Source organism: Chlorocebus sabaeus, chromosome 1 (assembly GCF_047675955.1).
Source record: "Chlorocebus sabaeus isolate Y175 chromosome 1, mChlSab1.0.hap1, whole genome shotgun sequence".
In the NCBI taxonomy this organism is placed as follows: domain Eukaryota; kingdom Metazoa; phylum Chordata; class Mammalia; order Primates; family Cercopithecidae; genus Chlorocebus; species Chlorocebus sabaeus.
Window position 1 is genome coordinate 33,147,161 of NC_132904.1, and position 19,624 is coordinate 33,166,784.

Below are 19,624 nucleotides of genomic sequence, written 5' to 3' on the forward strand. Positions count from 1 at the left end.
CCACTCCTGGCCTCAAGTGATCCTCTCACCACTGAGTAGGCGAGAGCCACTGCACCCAGCTTGCCACTATTTTCAAGTAAAGATGAACCTATTAAAGCTAAACACATTCTTGCAGGACAAGATACTAATTAATAATTAATCATACTTTAATCAGTATACCAAATAGTCTATGCCTAAAAGCTCCTCAAATAATTAGAGTGAACCCTGTGCAAGGTGCTTATATGCCACAGAAATTTTGTTTAGCATTCCACTCAATGACAGAGTTAACAAATTGCCATAAATTAGAGAAACCAAATACATTAGTCTAGATCTAATTTACTGTTCTCCCAATGATAAAAGCTGCAAACAGGAAGTACCCTCATTTCCCCCCCCTTGAGCCCTCACAAATTTTTTCTCTTTTTATGGAGGCTCAAATTAATCTAATATGTATGTGAAAGTTAGGGACCCTCATAATTTCCTATCTCTGGGCACTTCTACGTACTGTTCACTCTTCACAGGTCAGTGACTATGCATATTAGTAAAATAACAGCAATACTGGAAGTTCATTTTCTAGCATAGTATTACTAATTCTACATTTCTTGAGTGTATACTCTGCTTAGCAATGTGCTATACAGATTTTGAATATTATACAAAATGGTACCTTCTTGTTCTATTTACTACATGAAATCTTTGACATTAATGAAACATGACACAGTACTGTATTCTATTATGAAATTTCCTCTACTCCAATATACCTGGTAAGACTTAGTGGGGGTCAAAAAGATCAAAAGAGTAGGAGGAAAGAATGCCTGAAAGATTAGATTTATCTTTAGATTTTAGTTCAAATTCAACTACTTGGGTTATGACTTTCAAAGGTCAATTATTTTTAGCTAAATAAGTAGAAAATTGGTCCTGGTAAGCAGGCATGTATCTCCCAGGGGTGAGGATGGAGGTGGGGATAAGGAGAAACCATTCCCTTGCATTACAGCAAATGATACAATAATTTCACATTCATATATATAAACAGCATTAGCATAACGCCATTCTTTGTAGAAAGGGATGTTAACATTTAGAAGATTGTAATTATTTTAGGAATAATGAATTTCTATAAGGCATCTGTTTTTTCCAAAGTATTTTGGTTAAAGCCTGATTTGCGTGAAAACATAAATAACCTCTTGCTCCAGACTCAAGAGCATCAGCAAGCTTTAACAGATGGCCTCATTTAAAAATCATTTGTTAAGATATCTCACATTTATCCAACACGCTGTCAACGTCTTCCCTTCATTCAATCGTGATTTTACATATTTCTGTCATAAATATTTTTTAATCCTGTGCATTCAAGGAAATAACACAATTTACTATTTATACTTAATTTGGTTTGAGGGTAACCCTGATTCTTTTAAACTTATGCCATTAACTAAAGTACTGTAGAATGATTAATTACAGAAAAATACAAAGTTTAACATTAACTCATGAAAATGCAATCAAAAGCAACATTAGGCCGGGCACGGTGGCTCACGCCTGTAATCCCAGCACTTTGGGAGGCCAAGAACGGGCGGATCATGAGGTCAGAAGATCGAGACCATCCTGACTAACACGGTGAAACCCCGTCTCTACTAAAAATACAAAAATTAGCCGGGCACGGTGGCGGGTGCCTGTAGTCCCAGCTACTCGAGAGGCTGAGGCAGGAGAATGGCGTGAACCCAGGAGGCAGAGCTTGCAGTGAGTGATCGCACCACTGTACTCCCGCCTGGGTGACAGAGTGAGACTCGGTCTCAAAAAAACAAACAAACAAAAAAAAAAAACAAAAAAAACCAAAAAGCAGTATTTTAATCAAGGTACAAGTGGAAAAAGCAAAATAACTGAAAAATTATCTATCCTGCACCCGCCTCTATTACTCTTTCCTTCTCCTTTCTTTCATTCTCAAGAATCTGGAACAGTGTTGATATTTGCTGTCTCTATTTCCTTACCTCCCATTCACTTTTTATACTTTCAAAGAAATTGCAAAAGTCATTCAATCTTTAACCAATTACATGTAATTAAGGTTTTCAGCCCTATGCTCCAATTTCTTGGTCAATGGTCACCTATGAGCCTCATATTGCCAAATGCCATAGACTTCTCTATCTATGAGTCAATTGTTGACTTTCTATTCATTGCTCAATGCATTTGGCATTGTTCATTATTCCTTCAAAATTCTCTCTTCTCTCAATCTCCATGAGACCACTCCACATGATTCTTCTGCCTCCTTCTCTTCTGAATCTAAACATGTTTTCTGATCTTACATGTTCTAATGTCTTCAACTACCAGCTATATAACAATGATTCCCAAATATACATCTTTGGATCATGTTTCTCCTTACAACAAATTTCACACATCCAAATGTTCAAAGGTTATATCTACCTGTATGTCCTATTCTACATGTCTCAAACTGCACCTTTTTCTATGGTCCCTATTTTAATGAAAGACACCGACCCCATCTAGTCACCCAAATCAGACATTTGGAAGCCAGTTTAGACTCCTCCTTCTCTCTTACAAAATGACTAAGCTCAGCTGATTTTATCTCATGTCTAATCATTATGATGAAGGTGATGGTGATGATGATGATCACCTAGTTTCTGCAACAGTTTCCTAACTTAACTCCTGGCCTCTAGTCTTGTCACCCCACCCCACCCCGACTCCAATCTCTTTTCATACTCCTGCCAGAGTGATTTTTTTTTTTTTTTTGAGGCAGGGTCTCACTCTGTTGCCCAGGCAGGAGTGCACTGGCATGATCTCAGCTCACTGCAACCTCCACATCCCCAGCTCAAGTGACCCTCCCACCTGAGCCTCCCAAGTAGCTGGGACCACAGGTGTCCGTCACCATGCCTGGCTAATTTTTTGTAGAGATGGGGCTTCACCATGTTTCCCAGGCTGGTCTTGAACTCCTGGGCTCAAGTAATCCACCTGTCATGGCCTCCCCAAGTGCTGGGATTATACTTGTGAGCCACTGTACCAGGCCCAGAGTGATACTTCTAAAACACAAATCTGATTGGCGATCTCTGCATAAAATACTTTAATGGTTCCAAATTACCCATAGGACAGAATCCAAAATTGTGAGCTGGAAATCACATCATGACCTGCCTCTCTCAGACGACTTCCTTCCTTTATCCATGTTTAATCTGAAGTTTTAATAAAATAATCAAATGCTAGAATCTAATTATAGTGAATATGTTTGTATTTAAGATAATTAAGATGAGAAGCTATTTCATATATAAAAGAAAAACTCCACAAGATCATGAAAAATCAGAAATATGGTACAGGTAGAGTCTAGAATAAAAATTAGTGTCAGGATAAATAATAACAAACCAGACTTTCTTGGTACTGATTAGAGAAAGAAGGTGACAACTTTAATTGTATTAGGGCTAACATGACAAAATAATAGATTACTAATATATAAAATCTATATATTTTTCATAGGTGAGTTTGGCTTTCATTTTGACTAAGTCATAAAGCCTACAAGAAGGTTAGAAAAGGAAACTGTATTATAAGAGACTATAGAGAAGTTGTGTGATAACCCCTTGAAAAGACAATTTTAACATAAAACGTTTACACATAAAAGTATTAATGTGCTATAATCATTTAACCATATATAGGAAATAATTATTTTTTTTTTGAGAAGGAGTCTTGCTCTGTCATCCAGGCTGGAGTGTAGTGGCGTGATCTCGGCTCACTGCAACCTCCACCTCCCGGGATGGAGCAATTCTCCTGTCTCAGTCTCCTGTCTCAGCCTCCCGGCTAGCTGGGACTACAGGCATATGCCACCATGCCCAGCTAATTTTTTGTATTTTTAGTAGAGAAGGGGTTTCACCATATTAGCCAAGATGGTCTCGATCTCCTGATCTCGTGATCCACGCGCCTGGCCTCCCAAAGTGCTGGGATTACAGGCGTTGCGTCACTGCACCCGGCCAGAAATGTTTTTAAAATAAATTTATTAATAAAATTCCTTAAAGTCTCTGCATTTCATATGTCTTCACTAATTTATTAAAGTTTGGATACAAATCTGTTAAGTTTCAACTCTTCTGTTACAAATTGGTAATTCACTACACTCCTTTTGAAGTAATTGCACTACTGCATTGAAACCCATTTCAATTAACTATGTAATTGGAAATAGTAAAAAAATGCACAGGTTGGGTAAATTATTCAGTAACTTAAAATTGTTTTTTTCAATTAAACTTCTTTTGCTATTTTGTTGTTGTTGTTGTTTTGAGGCAGAGTCTTGCTCTGTTGCCAGGCTGGAGTGCAATGGCGTGATCTCGGCTCACTGTAACCTCTGCCTCCTCGGTTCGTGATTCCCCTGCCTCAGCTTCCCAAGTAGCTGGGATTACAGGCGCCCGCTAGTACGCCCGGCTAATTTTTTGTATTTTAGTAGACACAGGGTTTTACCATGTTGGCCAGGATGGTCTCGATCTCCTGACCTCGTGATCTACCCCCTTGGCCTCCCAAAGTGCTGGGATTACAGGCGTGAGCCACTGTGCCTGGCCTAAACTTCCTTTGCTATTAGGACCCTTTCTTTCTGCACAACTTTTTGTAAAAGCTTTTCAGTATTATGTCTTAAGCATCAATTTACGCTTACACAGGTACATATATTGAAATCATTTTATTTTATAATTTGTTTAATAAGATCAAAATCAGGAATATCAGCAGCTCCTTGAAAGTGCCTTCAGCTCCTTTCCAGACACTCCCCATGAAGACAGTGTCCTGTGTTTCTTTCTAAAAGTCTATTGTTTTGTCTTTCATATCAGACTGCACTCCATCTGTAATTGATTTTTGTTTATGCTGTGAAGAAGGGGTCAAGATTTACTTTTGTTTCTCATATGGATCCTACGGATACCAGTTTTGACTGAGTACTATTTATTGAAATGCACATCATTCCCCATCTGCACTAGTGTTATTTTTGGCATAAGTCACAGGTGATCATATACGTATGGGTCTGTTTCTGGGCTCTTTTCTGTCCAGTTTGGTTACAACGATCTGTCGTTGTGTCAATACCACAGATTTTGATATAGGGTAGTCCTCCAACTTTGCTATGTGTAAAGATTATTTTTTGGGGCCGGGTGCTGTGGCTCATGCCTTTAATCCCAGCACTTTGGAAGGCCGAGATAAGGGGATCACTTGAGGTCAGGAGTTTGAGACCAGCCTGGCCAACATGGTGAAAACCCATCTCTAATAAAAATACAAAAATTAGCCAGGGGTGGTGGCGCACATCTGTAATTTCAGCTACTTGGGAGGCTGAGACAGGAGAATCACTTGAATCCCCAAGGTGGAGGCTGCAGTGAGCCAAGATTGATCCACTGTACTTCAGCCTGGGTGACAAAGGGAGATTCTGTTTTTGTTTTTGTTTTTAAATTTAAAGATTATCTTTTTGATCCTTCAAATTTTTTTATTTTGCAAAAATTTATGCTGGGATTTTTATAGGGACTGCACTGAATATAAACATAAACTCTGGAAGAAGTGATACACCAATTTATATTTGTAGTAGCTTTAGTTAGACTTCAAAGTTGTATAGGATCATAGCAGTTCTTAATTGGGTAGGACTGCACAGAGCATTGTTGAATGCCAGAATACCCTAGCCTCATGCATTAAATATTACTGACAATCACTGTAATAATCAAAACCATGGTGATACCAAAGAACCGAACAAGTTTATTCAGTAATGTTTCTTTCCTATGGTTCAAGTCTATGATTCCTATTGTTCATTTAATAATCATTTACTTAGTATCTAATAAGTGATCTTTTCTACTGCTCATCAATTTTGACTTTTATATCTAGTTAATTGAATTTATCCCATAGTACAGATACAAGAAATCTCTTCTTTATTAAATTGTGAATTCTTTAAAATAGAAACAATGTCTTATTTTTGTATCTCTAGTACCCCCATAGTAGGCTTTTAAATAGATGTTTAGCAAATTATCTTAATAGACCATAAAATAATTTTAATTCACCTAGAACATTAATCGTAAAATGCCCATGGCCTTGAAACCTGCAGAAATGATGATGGATTTAAATGTTCATGAAGGAAAATATCACTGGTGTTTCACAAAATTTAGAAGAGCTTGAGTCTGTTTCATCTGTCCTAGAGTAAAATTCAAAATAATACACTCAATTTGCCAATTTGAAACTTTAACAGTATGGTAGTTTTAACACAGCTTTTAAATTATATTTTTAAAAATGGAAACCTCATACTTTGAAGTGGTACAAAAAATTATAAACTTGAAAATTTTTCAAAAGCTATATGAAAACTAAAAAACTCCAAGCTTTGTATTTTTACTCAAGCTTACACAAGACACCATAAAAGCTCCTAAAGAGTTGCATAGCAAAAATCTCAATGCTTACTTTCAAGATATGGCATAGAAAGAAACTACACATTTGTGTGTAAAATAAGCTGTTCTAAAAATATATTACATGGCTAATGTTAACAAAATAGGATACAAAAATAGAAAGAAGAATGGTGACTAGCTAAGCTTGGGCTTTGTGGGGAGGAGAAGGGAAGGTAAATAAAAATAAGAAATAAATTTATGTAAATATAAATAAAATATTTGGATAGTACCAAATATACTGATTCAGTGAAATATTTTGGTACTATGGGTGAAATAAAGGCATAGAATATATACTTTCTGACCTCAAGAAACTTACAGTCGAATGGGCAAGATAAGTGTCAAAATAAGTAATATAAATAGAAAGTGATGAGTACACATAAATATTTTATAGTCCAAATGACTTTCAAGATGCAACTCAAATATCGTCCTTCTGTAGCTTTCCCTGAACAACTGCCTCATTATTAGTCTTTGTACAGTATTTTCAAACCTAACTCTATTTTTGTACCAGTCAATTTCTATTATAGTTGTTTATATGTCAGTCTTCTCTACTAGACTATGAGCTCTTTATGGGCAGGAGTTGTGTTAATACATATTTGTATCCTCACAAAAGGCCTGGCGCATGGTAGTATTTCTTATACTTACTCAACTTGAGCTAATACAGGATCATACAAAACGTACAAAAATGAGAGAACTGAACAATGAATGCCAAGGTGCTAACTTTACAAATACAAAAAAAGATCAATTTATGATGCAACTGTCAGGCAAGGCTCAGGGAGCAGGTGAGATTTGAGGTCAGCTCTGAATATGTATGTGAGATCTCAGCAGGGGCAAAGACCGTAATCATCCTGGAAGTGTGACCAAAGTAGTGCTACCAGACTTACTGCTTCTGCACCTTTCTAACAACAGCAGCTAGTGAGGAAGGCAAACATGTAAAGAAGCACCTATGAGTCTTATTGATGGGCCACTAATTTTACAGTCTTGAATAATCTATCATTCTTCCTCCTCTTTCATCATTCAGATCCTGGCAAATATCAAGTATAGTATCAAGTACAGCTCTTCATTTAAATCTCTCTTATATTTGTCAATAGCTTGGCTGAAACTGTTGCATAGTTGGATGGGATGCTGACATTACAGAAGCACTGAATCAACATCAGTATCTACTTACCTTTAGACTTGTTCTCTTTGAAATATAAAGCCCTAGGCCAGGCGTGGTGGCTCATGCTTGTAATCCCAGCACTTTGGGAGGCTGAGGCGAATGAATCACCTGAGGTCAGGAGTTCGAAACCAGCCTGGCCAACATGGTGAAACCCCATCTCTACTAAAGATACAAAAATTAGCTGGGCATGGTGGTGGACACCAGTAATCCCAGCTACTAGGGAGGCTGAGGCAGGAAAATTGCTTGAACCCGGGAGGCGGAGGTTGCAGTGAGCCGAGATCGTGCCACTGCACTCCAGCCTGGGCAATAAGAGTGAAATTCCAACTCAAAAAAAAAAAAAAAAAAAAAAAAAAGAAAAGAAATACAAAATATAAAGCCCTATTTGTTCAAGCACCTATCAGTTTTCTTTTACATGCACTGTAACCATTTCCTCACTGATGTATTTTCTGTTCATGTTCTTCCAGATCATCAAAAAATGTTACTTTCCCTTTCAATCTTCTTTTAATTTGCCTTCAAAGAGATGTAACACCTCTCTCCTTAAGTCTCATAGCATTTTATGTTTCTTTATTACACTTAGGATATTTTGCCCTGTATTGATTTTTGCACATCTATCTAATCTCTTCTACAACTGTATTCACTTTTCTTTTGGAAAAATGGTGTTTTACTTATTTGTTTTATACATAGTAGGTGTCTAATTTTCCGAACTGATTTAGACTAAGTATACTTTACTGTGGTATGCAGGTTTACAAACAATTCTATATGGTATGGTGCAAAGCCTGGGCATGTAACAAATCAAACTCTGTTTTTTCTGCCCTTCCAGAAACCCCATTCACAATGTAGAACGAAGCCTAATTATACATGACTGTTAGATGAATTTAAAATGCTTTTCTCTGTTCAGCTGGAATATACACTTCAGAAGGAGAAAAGCCTGAAATCTTATTTCAGATTTATCCTCAACTCCCCTCATGATACAAAGTCAAATTTCAAAAAAAAAAAAAATCTAAATATGTGAGTGTAAATTTTTACAAAAATAGAAGTTACCAAGTTGGTTAATTTCAACTGTTACTAATGAGTCAGGATATACTGACATTTATAACTTTCACCAAGAAAACTTAACCTCAGGTTAATAAAGGTACAATCAAACTTTATCTTTTTTGATACATAAGCTAATTAATACCTCAAAAATACTTAATTTGGGAATACCTGAGCTCCTCAGTATAAATTAACTATATTTTAAATTGAGTTTTTATAGTCCCTAATAGTTTTATTTCAACATGATCGCTTTACATTAAATAAAATGAGTCTACTTTAGAGTTCTTCCTTAACAATTTCATTACTAAACTCTGCAAAGAAGCTTTTCATGATGTAGGTTCATCTACTGTGCAGCCTACTGAATACAACATTAGAAGATTAAATACAACCCTCTCTATTGCATACAACATTTGCTAACACTAAAGGGCAGTGGATTTAAACATATTTTAATTGTCAAACCGCTACTTCAAATGATATGTATGAAACAAATAAAACACATATGCTCTGATTCAAGCAGGGGTGAGTATAATGAACTTAGTGTCTTCCTTGCCCTTTGGTTCCTTCTTGCTTATACCCCTCTACAATCCTATCCAAAACTCAAACCAGCAATTTCAGAGGATCTTCTGTGGAACCACTGGGGCCATAGCATTTTGCAAACCAATGCTCTAGGGTAAATATATATGTTTCAAAAACTAATGATGCAAGTGCAGAAATATTTTCATAAATATCATTTTAGCAAAATGGGATTCTTGCCAGTTTCAAGATGTATTATACCTAATTCAATTCCTTCGGTATAATAAGGAACCAATAAGTGCTTAATTTTCTTCACAATGATGTTACGATAATAAAAAGTATGTTGGAGACTTCTGGTTTCCAGTCCTGCATGTAATGAACTTGAAGTTGTCATTCCTGTCTCCACAAGCAAAAAGCTGAACAAACTGAAAAATCAACAAATCTTAGATCCATCAGATAACTGGGGTCACAGGAAAACCACTGCCCTCTACAATTGTAGAGATCGAAGTAAAAGCCTAGGAAAAAAAAAAATTCTCCACAGGGATCAGTACCAAAATCTAAACTGTAAAAGAGAAACTGTTAGAAGCTCATGGTGGACATTAGAGAGTACACAACTCCAGGGGGACCCAGCCCTAGAAATGAAAGACTCAATACTGTCAAGATTTCAGTTCTTTCCAACTTTATCTATAAATTCAATGTAATCCAAATAAAAATCCAAGCAAGTTATTTTATGGATATTGGCAAACTGACTCTAAAGCTTATATGGAAAGGCAAAAGACCCATAATAGCCAACACGATACTGAAGAACAAAGTCACAAGACTGAAACTACCTGTTATGGGCTGAATCGTTTCCCTTCAAAATTCGTATGTTAAAACCCTTATGCATAGTATCTCATAATGTAACCATATTTGGGTATAAGGTCTTTGAGGAGGAATTAAGTTAAAATGATGTCTTTAGGATGTGCCCTAATCCAATATGACTGGTGACCTTATGAGAAAAAGAAATTTAAACTCAGACCTGTGCAAGCACAGAGGGAAAACACAGGGAGAAACAGCCACCTATAAGCCAAGCAGAGAAGCCTCAGAAGAGATTAACCCTGCTGATATCTTGATCTTAGACTTCTGACCTCCAGAACTGTAAGAAAATAAAATTTCTATTGTTGAAGTCAGCAAGTATGTGGTATTTGTTGTGGTTGCACTAGCAAACTAATACACTGCCTGACTTCAAGATACAATATAAAGATACCATAATCAAGACACGTGGTATAGTCTTGATTATGGTATATGTGGTGCATGAATATAGATTATGGTATATGTGGTACATGAATATAGTCAACTGAACTTGAATATAGTTGCATGAAGACAGTCAACAAACAAATGGTATATAAAATATACAAAGAACTTTTAAAATTCAACAATAACAGAAAAACCAACTTAATTTAAAAATGGGGAAAAGATGTGCATAGACAACTCACCAAAGAAGAGAGATGGATGGCAAATAAACATACAAAAAGAAGTTCCATATCATATGTCCAGAAAATTGCAAATTAAAACAATAATGAGATGCCACTCTCATTTTCTACATTTTAGAAAAATGGCTAAAATCCAAAACACTGATAACACCAAATGCTGACAAGGATGTGGAGCAACAGGAACTCTCATTCACTGCTGGTGGGAATTTAAAATGGTATAGCTACTGTGGAAGTCAGTTTGGCAGTTTCTTACAAAATGAAATATGCTCCTATACAATCCATCAATTACACTCCTTGATATTTACCCAATGAGTTGAAAACTTATGTCCACACAAAACCTGCACATGGATGTTTATATCAGTAGCTTTATTCATAATTGCCAAAACTTGGAAGCAACCAAGATGTTCTTTAGTAAGTGAATGAATAAACAAACTATGGTACACCCACACAATGGAATATTATTTAGCACTAAAAGAAATGAGTTATCAAGCCAGAGAAAGACATGGAAGAATCTTAAATGCATACAACACACACACACACACACACACACACACGCAATAAATAATAATAATTATTTACTAATTTTGAGACAGTGTCTTGATATGTCACCTAGGCTGGAGTGCAGTGGTGTGCGACCACGGTTCTCTGCAACCTTGACCTTTAAGGCTCAAGTGATCCTCTCACCTCAGACTCCTGAGTAGCTGGGACCACTGCTGCACACACCACCACACCTGGCTAATTTTTAAAATTTTTTGTAGAGACAGGGGTCTCATTTTGTGGTCCAGGCTTGTCTCAAACTCCTGGCCTCAATCAATCCTCCCACCTCGGCTTCCCAAAGTGCTGGGATTACAGGCATGAGCCACCGTACCTGGCCTTAAATGCATATCACTAAGGGAAAAAAGCCAATATGAAGAAATACAAACTATGTAATTCCATGGCATTGTGAAAAAGGCAAAATTGTTTGTTGAAACAGTAAAAAGATCAACACCTGTCAGACATTGGGGGAGGGAGGAAAGAAGGAGAGAAGAATGAATAGGTAGAGAACGGGATTTTTAGGAAAGTTTCACGATTCCATATGACACTGAGATGGGAATACATGTCATTATACATTTGTCAAGACCCACAGAATGTCAAAACAGAGTGAATCTTAGTATAAAGTACAGACTTCAGTCAATAATAATGTATCAATTCTGGCTCACCAATTGTAACAAATATTCCACACTAATGCAAGACGTTAATAATAGGGGAAACTGAGGAATGAGTGGATGGGTATATGGGAACTCCATATTTTCCTTTCAATTTTTCTGTAAGCCTTTTAAAAACTCTTTAAAAAGTCTACTAATTAAATAGTTTACATCAATGTTAAGTATTTAATTCCATTCCTGTTTTTTTTTAAATCACATTGGCATAACCTAAAGATCTATTTTTGTAGATTATAATAAATTACTATAACCATGAAAAAAGAGTTTTCTAAATTTCAATGTACTACATAACATAAAGCAGAGGTCTTGAAACTGGAAAATGCATCCCCTTTGGGTTTTACAAAGACTTTCCAATAGCTATGTGGGCATGGGGAGTTTCAAAAGAATTCAATTTTGAGATCCTCAGTTTCCATAGTTATTCTCTCCTAAAATTAATCTACTTGAAAATGTACCTACAGTCTGCAAGTTCTCCTTTCCCATTTAATTGAACTTGGCAAAAGAAGGCACAGCTCTCACCCACCTTGGACCTTAGTGTGTGGTACACTGCTCCTAAGGGAGAGTCCCATAATTGCAAAACAGAAGAACTAAAGGGACTTGCATTTTGTTTCATGATGACCATGGGACACACTCATGGCAACAGAAAGTGAGGAGACTGTCCAAGAAACTGTTTAATTAGAATTAAAAAATGAAGTTGGACTTTGTTCTCATCAATTTGACAATGATTGCCAAATAGACTATATTACAAACCTTTTCTACTAATTGAATGAGCTAAGCCTATACTTCATGATTTGGATGAAAATATACTAAAGCATGTATTCAATAGGTCAGAAATTACACCCTTTGTCACTATTTAAACATGTAATAGAAAATTTTATATCAACTTTAAAAAAGTGTGAGGAGGCACATGGTTTTAAAAAATGATGTAAATATAAATAAAAATATTGATATTGAATGAAACTTGCTAAACTTGGCCATAACCCAAAAGCTACAAAGAGGGCTTGGCCTTTGGAGTCTCTTACAGGCTTGAATTGGAGCTTAGCCATACATTTGATACGTGGTTTTGGGCCAATGACTTAACCTCTCTAAGCCTCTTTATCTGACTCTGAGAACTAGCTGTGGGGATTAAATAATACCAGCAAAGTGCCTATACAGTGTCTAACATTTAGTACCTACTAAATAATAGCAATAAATGATATTATTTCAACTAGTATAAGCTTCCAAATTCATTCATTCTTGTATATAATTTAACTAGGGAAGAAGAGAGGAAACAATTTGAGAGAAACTGAGACATACTACCTTTTTTTTGAGCACCTTATCATAGGTTAAGATACTGTTCTAAACAGAATGGAATGGACAAAAATCCTTGTTCTTCTGAAACCTACATCCTAGTACAGGAAGACGGAAAGTGTACATAACAGATATGAAAATTATACAGCATATTAGAAGGTGGTGAGTGCTATGGGAAAACATGAAGCAGACTAAGAATGATTGGCAATGGCAGAATGGGGGTAGGTTGCTACTCGGAAAAGAAGAGTCAGGAAACTCTCATTAAGAAGGTGATATATGAACAAATATTTGAAGGTATTGAGGAAGTTAGCTCTGAAAAGATCTGAAAGAATAACATTTCAGGCAAAGGAAACAGGCAGCAAAGGCCCTGAGGCTGACTGTGTTCAAGCAAGGAGGCCAGTGTGACTAAAATGGAGCAAACGGTAGGAGAGGAATAAAAGATGAGATCAGGCCGGGCGCGGTGGCTCAAGCCTGTAATCCCAGCACTTTGGGAGGCCAAGACGGGCGGATCACGAGGTCAGGAGATCGAGACCACCCTGGTGAACACGGTGAAACCCTGTCTCTACTAAAAAAATACAAAAAACTAGCCGGGCAAGGTGGCGGGCGCCTGTAGTCCCAGCTACTCAGGAGGCTGAGGCAGGAGAATGGCGTAAACCCGGGAGGCGGAGCTTGCAGTGAGCTGAGATCCGGCCACTGCACTCCAGCCTGGGTGACAGAGCGAGACTCCGTCTCAAAAAAAAAAAAAAGGTGAGATCAGAGAATAAAGGCAGCCAGGTCACATGGGGTCTTGGTGGCCACTTAAGGACTTCTGAGTGAGATGAAGAATCAACAGAGAGTCTGAGCAGTGAAATGATATGATCTGTCTCATGTTTTAAAAGAACTATCCTCTTGGCTACTGTATGAGAACGGACTGAAGGAGGTCAGGGTTAAAAGAAGAAATCTAGTTAGTAGGCTTTGACTGAGTGGTAGCATTGGAGGTGGTAAAAACTGCTTAAATTATGAATATATTTTAAATCAAAGCCAACAGGATTTTCTGTCAGATTGAATGTTGGGTAAACAGTAATTGTTTTCTTCTATTTAAAGAGGGGAAAAATCTTCCTATAAACACCTGAAAAAGATTGTATAACTACAGAGTTTTTAGAGGGAAGGGACTTCTTTCATAACTTCCACAGTATTAAGTATCTAAGATGTTAAGTGAGAACAGAAACCATATACAGCATTTGCATTTCCCACAGTGCCTACATGATCACTTTGGCACTGTACATGCTTAATATATTTTTGAAAAAGATTAAATGTATTAATTGTTATACTACACTCCCTCTCATGACTCTTGGGGGCAATAATTCCACCCATTCAATCTGTCACAATCTCTTCCCTGTCCTGCCCTTAACTCTTCACTTCTGACAGTGATGATTTTTCCTACGTGCAAGAATGTATACGCTAAGGAAACCAGATGGAGAAATGACTGCCTTTTTGTAGTATTAGCAATAAAATAGAAAAAAGAGGGTTACAGCGGTAACCAAGCATTTAGTTTCCATAATTTCCAAAGCTTTGTTACTGCCACATTTTGTACAAACATGTACACACTTTACAATCCAAGTGCTTTTTTTTTTTTTAACTAGGTACTAGAAATCTGAATTAATGAAGACATTGCTACTGCTATTATACAAAGAGGTAACATTCAGTTTTGTTTTACTAATATGGACAGAACGTTAATTCAGTTCTTAAATGTAAATTCTTTCAGAAATGAGTAAGTTTAACTTTATGAGTGCCTTCAGGTTTGAGAGAAAAGTCATGCCCTGGCATTTTTTTAAACAGCCCTTACATGAAGACTGCAGCGTTGTAGGGAAGAGGGTTTTATTTCCATTTACTTCCAATCCTAAAATGTACACCTGGTAAATGAAGAAAAATGGTTGGCAGGTCAAGTTAAAACGGTAAATCTTTTCACAGTTCTATAAATGAGACTTTCCTTTCCATATTAAATATTTTAGCACAGCTTTCCAAATATTCTATAGACTTCTGTTCAAATTAGATGGAAATACATGTTTCCTTATTTTCTAACTTTTATTTAACAAAATGTGTCAACTGAAGACATAGTGATGACTGGTTGCATCACACTTAAAGGTTTTTCTATTAAGTTGCCAAGAGCATGCAAGCAATTAAACACACCAATTTGGAAACAAGCTTTTCCATATTTTGTTAGTGAAAAATGTGTCTCCAATGTTCTGGTGTGAATCTTTATTAAACAAAATTTTCTACAATGCTTACAATGTTTAAAACGTTCTGAAAGGTTTATGAAATAATATTCTATTAGATGCTCTATTAAATAAAAATTTCAAGAGATTCCACACAGATTTTGTCCTATTGTTCACTTCCAATAGAAAACAACACCAATGACCCCAATTTCTCAAATGCTGTAATTAGAAGGATGAATTGTTGATGTATTCTCCATGCAGGATACCACCAAAGGTCATAATTTGGTTTGTTTTTATGGCTACACATTACATTTCCTGTGGACCCAGGCAATCTTAAATACCCAGTTATATCTTAATAAGCAAGGAGTTCTCTAATATGGGCAATATTTTGAATGAATGTTTTATTATAATGAATAGCACTTCTAAGAAATACTTCTCTATTTCCGTTAGAGTAACCATGAGCTAACTAGCATTTCATCAGATATCAAAAAAATCAAGAGGTAAATACTAGTGCATCATATTGTGTAGAAGAAATTCCAAACATATTTAGCATGCTTAAACATAGATTACCAGGTGTTCTCTTTTAAATAATTCATATCTATAGCATATAAAGTTTTGACAATTAAAATTGTGGAGCTTATGATAGAAAACTGATAATGGGACTATGATTTATGCACTAAATTGTGGCAACTGAGATCTCATCAAAAACTACTGTCAGGCCGGGTGCAGTGGCTCATGCCTGTAATCCCAACATTTTGGGAGGCTGAGGCAGGACGAATGCTTGAGGCCAGCAGTTCAAGACCAGCATGGGCAACATAGCATGACTCCATCTCTACAAAAAATAAAATTAACAGGATGTGGTGGCACATGTCTGTAGTCATAGTTACTTGGGAGGACAAGGCAGGAGAATCATTTAGAGCCCAGGAATTTGAGGCTGCAGTGAGCTATGATCACACCACTGTATTCCAGCCTGGGTGACAGAGCAAGACACTGTCTCAAAAACAAACAAACAAACAAACAAACAAACAAACAACAACCCACCAATGGCTCACGCCTGTAATCCCAGCACTTTGGGAGCCTGAGGCGGGTGGATCGACTGAGGTTAGGAGTTTGAGATCAGCCTGGCCAACATGGCGAAACCCCATCTCTACTAAAAATACAAAAATTAGCCAGACATGGTGGTGCACGCCTGTAGTCCCAGCTACTTGGGGGGCTGAGGCTGGAGAATCACTTGAACCCAGGAGGCGAGGCTGCAGTAAGCCGAGATCACGCCACTGCACTCCAGCCTGGGTGACAGAGGGAGGCTCCATCTCAAAAAAAAAAAACAAAGACAAAAACAAAAAAACCCACCAAAAACCAAAAACTACTGTCATCCCTTTATAGTTTTATTAATTTCCAGGTTTTACAATTCCATCCTTAAACTTAGAATATCATTAACTTATATGGAAGTCATTTGGATGAACTGTGTATGTGATAACTGTTTTACTGAATTATGACTTTCTTTTTAAAAATATTATTTTATTTTTATTTTTTATTTTTTTTTGAGACAGAGTCTTGCTCTGTCGCCCAGGCTGGAGTGCAGTGGCACAATCACGGCTCACCATAGTTTTGACCTCCTGGGCTCAGGTGATTCTACCTCAGCCTCCTGAGTAGCTGGGACTATAGGTGCCCAACACCATGCCCAGCTAATTTTTGTATTTTGTGTAGAGATGGGGTTTTGCCATGTTGCCCAGACTAGTCTCAAATTCCTGGGCTCAAGCCATCCGCCCATGCCTTAGCCTCCCAAAGTGCCAGGATTACAGGTGTGAGCCACCGTGCTCACTGGAATTACTACTTGCAATTCACATATGCTCAATACAAATCATATCTAAAAAGTTATACAGGTTTTTCACAGCACTAGAATAAATATCATCTCTAAGAAATGCCATTATAACAAAATCACCTCATAAGAAAAGACTTCTAAGTCCTAAATGACTGCTCCATTTTTTAAAAAAGTAATAATCAGTACTTCAATAAACAAAACAATTTGAACAGTTCTTACAAACTTCTGCAACAGAGAAGACATTTACTGAATCATATAATAATAATACTCAGTATAGAGTGCAGTCATGCTGCCTCCATTGTCATAAATCACTTAAAACTGGGTTCAGATGGTAAGCTGGTAAAAGTCAGGGAGTGTCCTTACAGGGAGTATCCAGAGGTTTTCCTACCCCTATTAGAAATCAGCGTTGAAGAGCAGACTATTTAGTCATCAGCTTTGCTGCCCCAGCCCCCTCATCGACCTTCTAAGTTCCCCCCAGAAAAACAAAAACAAACATTAAGCAGCCAAAAGTCAGTTCCTACACCACAAAGTTCTTGATGGGAATGACAGAACTGTAAGACTGTAACAGACCTGGAGCCTGATGACCTATTTTAGCTGCTAGCAGCTAAACCTTAAGTCACATGGCTACTTCAGAGGTTCACAGAATTCTGTATGTAGCAGTCAGGCATGAAAAGTGGTTTTCACAGTCACTTGGCAAATAAGTCTTGTTGCTTATTTTCTACCTTGAGATGCTGCAGTCTTTACTCACCAGGTTGCTCAATGTGCCATTAGAAAGGTTGTTGTGAGGATACATGTTTTGGTATCTGTGTTTAGTCTGCATCTAAATATTCATATGTGTCTGTGAGGGCTATTAGATGCTAGGCTAGGCTAGGTGAGGTTTTTGTTTTACACCTTTTAGTCCAACTGGAAAAAAGTAGGAAAGTGAAAAAATACCTTGTTTATAAAGACATAAAATCTTACTTATGTCTCAATTTAGTAAGCTGTTTATCTATAACGTCTTAAATTTCTGAGATTATGTATAATGCAAGATGTTTACTTTTAATGACTGATAATGTGCGATATTTTCTTTCAATGGTTTAAGTAACATGAAATAATCACATACTTTCCATTGCAAACCTTAAATACTTTCTAATGGCACTAGGCTAGTTAAATCATTTTTGTTCTCAAGCTTGCCATGTCAAATGAGCTACAAAATTCATCTTTTAAGTTTTGTGCTCTAGTGTAAAGACACATTAACAATTTAACAATTTTTTTGGGGTCCAAAAAACTTCTAAGTGGATAGTTGTTATTCAGTGTATAAATGTGTACATAAAGAAACCATTTTATGATTTTATGGTTTTATTTTGAAAATTAGGCCGATGTGAAAGGGAACTAAGGCCCTTTAGTTTCTATCTGAAATGTTTAATTATGAGCACCATACAGTTGAAAGACATCCTAAATTAGGTATTATCTTACCCTTACCTTTATTTACTTTTATATAATTATTCTTATGAATGATATAATTATAGCATTATACAAAATTACTAACTCATGTTTTTTTGTTTCCTAAGTGATAAACATATTACATTACATATAGATTAAGGCAATAAATCTCTAACTAAAATAGCTAACAGTAAATCAAAAGTAGGAACTATAATTCCTATTTCTTGATTAGGAAAAAATCTTATTAAAAAGAATGACTTGGGGAAATATTTTATAAATAAAATTTTAAGATATAATTATACTTTTCTAAAAAAATATAAAAATGGTTATTTTAATACCCAATTTAGAGAACAAAATCTGAGACACATGACTTTTGACACTGTGGACAAAGCAAAGGCTCCCTTAGCTTGAAATTTTCACTTTGTATTATTGTGGAATGTCATGGAGACAGAATCACAATGTGACATTTTCGTCCTCATCTTTGATGTCCCTAGCATAAAATTATTACTCTTACAGAAAGAAGGAGTCTCCTATTTGGAAAACAATGAGGTTTATTACGTAACAGTTAGAAGGAGAAACCGTCTTCCCTAAATAGCAGAGTGGCTGCAAATCTTCTAAAGGAATGGTAAAAAATGGCAGGGACACAACACAACACTCCGCAAACTGAATTTTAAACAATGATTCAAATGATCATAAAACAATAAATCATGTTTCAGTCAAGTGATAATAGATATAAACGTCAATTGACTAGGAACAATGAATATGTAAGCTCATGGGATATCACTATCCAATGTTATCAAGATGTTATCAACTTGGCACCTCCCCTCTATTTGAAGGATACATTTTAAATGCTCAGATGGTTTGGCCTTAAATAGTCATCCTGATAGGTATCCATACCGAATCACTACCATATGTCTATAGAGGCAAGAGGAAGAGATAATATAGAGTAGCTTAAAAATGCATTTAAATTTGAATCAAAATTATTTGATAGGGTTTTAATGCATCAAGCAACAAACTCATCATTAAAAAGTTGAGTTTTGCATATGCCAAAGATTTAGAAGGAAGTCAGTATATTGGCAGGGAAGGATGAATGGTGTGAAGGAGGAGCTAGCAAGATCTTCACTAGGAAGGAAAGACTGAGTTAGATGTTAAAGTATTTTTAAAAACAATTCCAGGTTGATATGGAGG

The 19,624-nt window shown here is 36.5% G+C and overlaps 1 protein-coding gene, 1 long non-coding RNA gene and 1 pseudogene across 6 annotated transcripts in view; 1 reads left to right on the forward strand and 2 right to left on the reverse strand.

Moving 5' to 3' along the window:
* The window catches only part of ELP4 (elongator acetyltransferase complex subunit 4), a 266,231-nt gene that overhangs the window by 85,829 nt on the left and 160,778 nt on the right, over nt 1–19,624 (reverse strand). The gene's annotated exons all lie outside the window — the stretch shown is intronic.
* LOC140712022 (uncharacterized) overlaps nt 1–19,624 on the forward strand; it is a 125,665-nt gene that overhangs the window by 70,320 nt on the left and 35,721 nt on the right. The window lies entirely within an intron of this gene.
* On the reverse strand, nt 4,303–5,388 carry LOC140712021 (putative uncharacterized protein encoded by LINC00269; annotated as a pseudogene).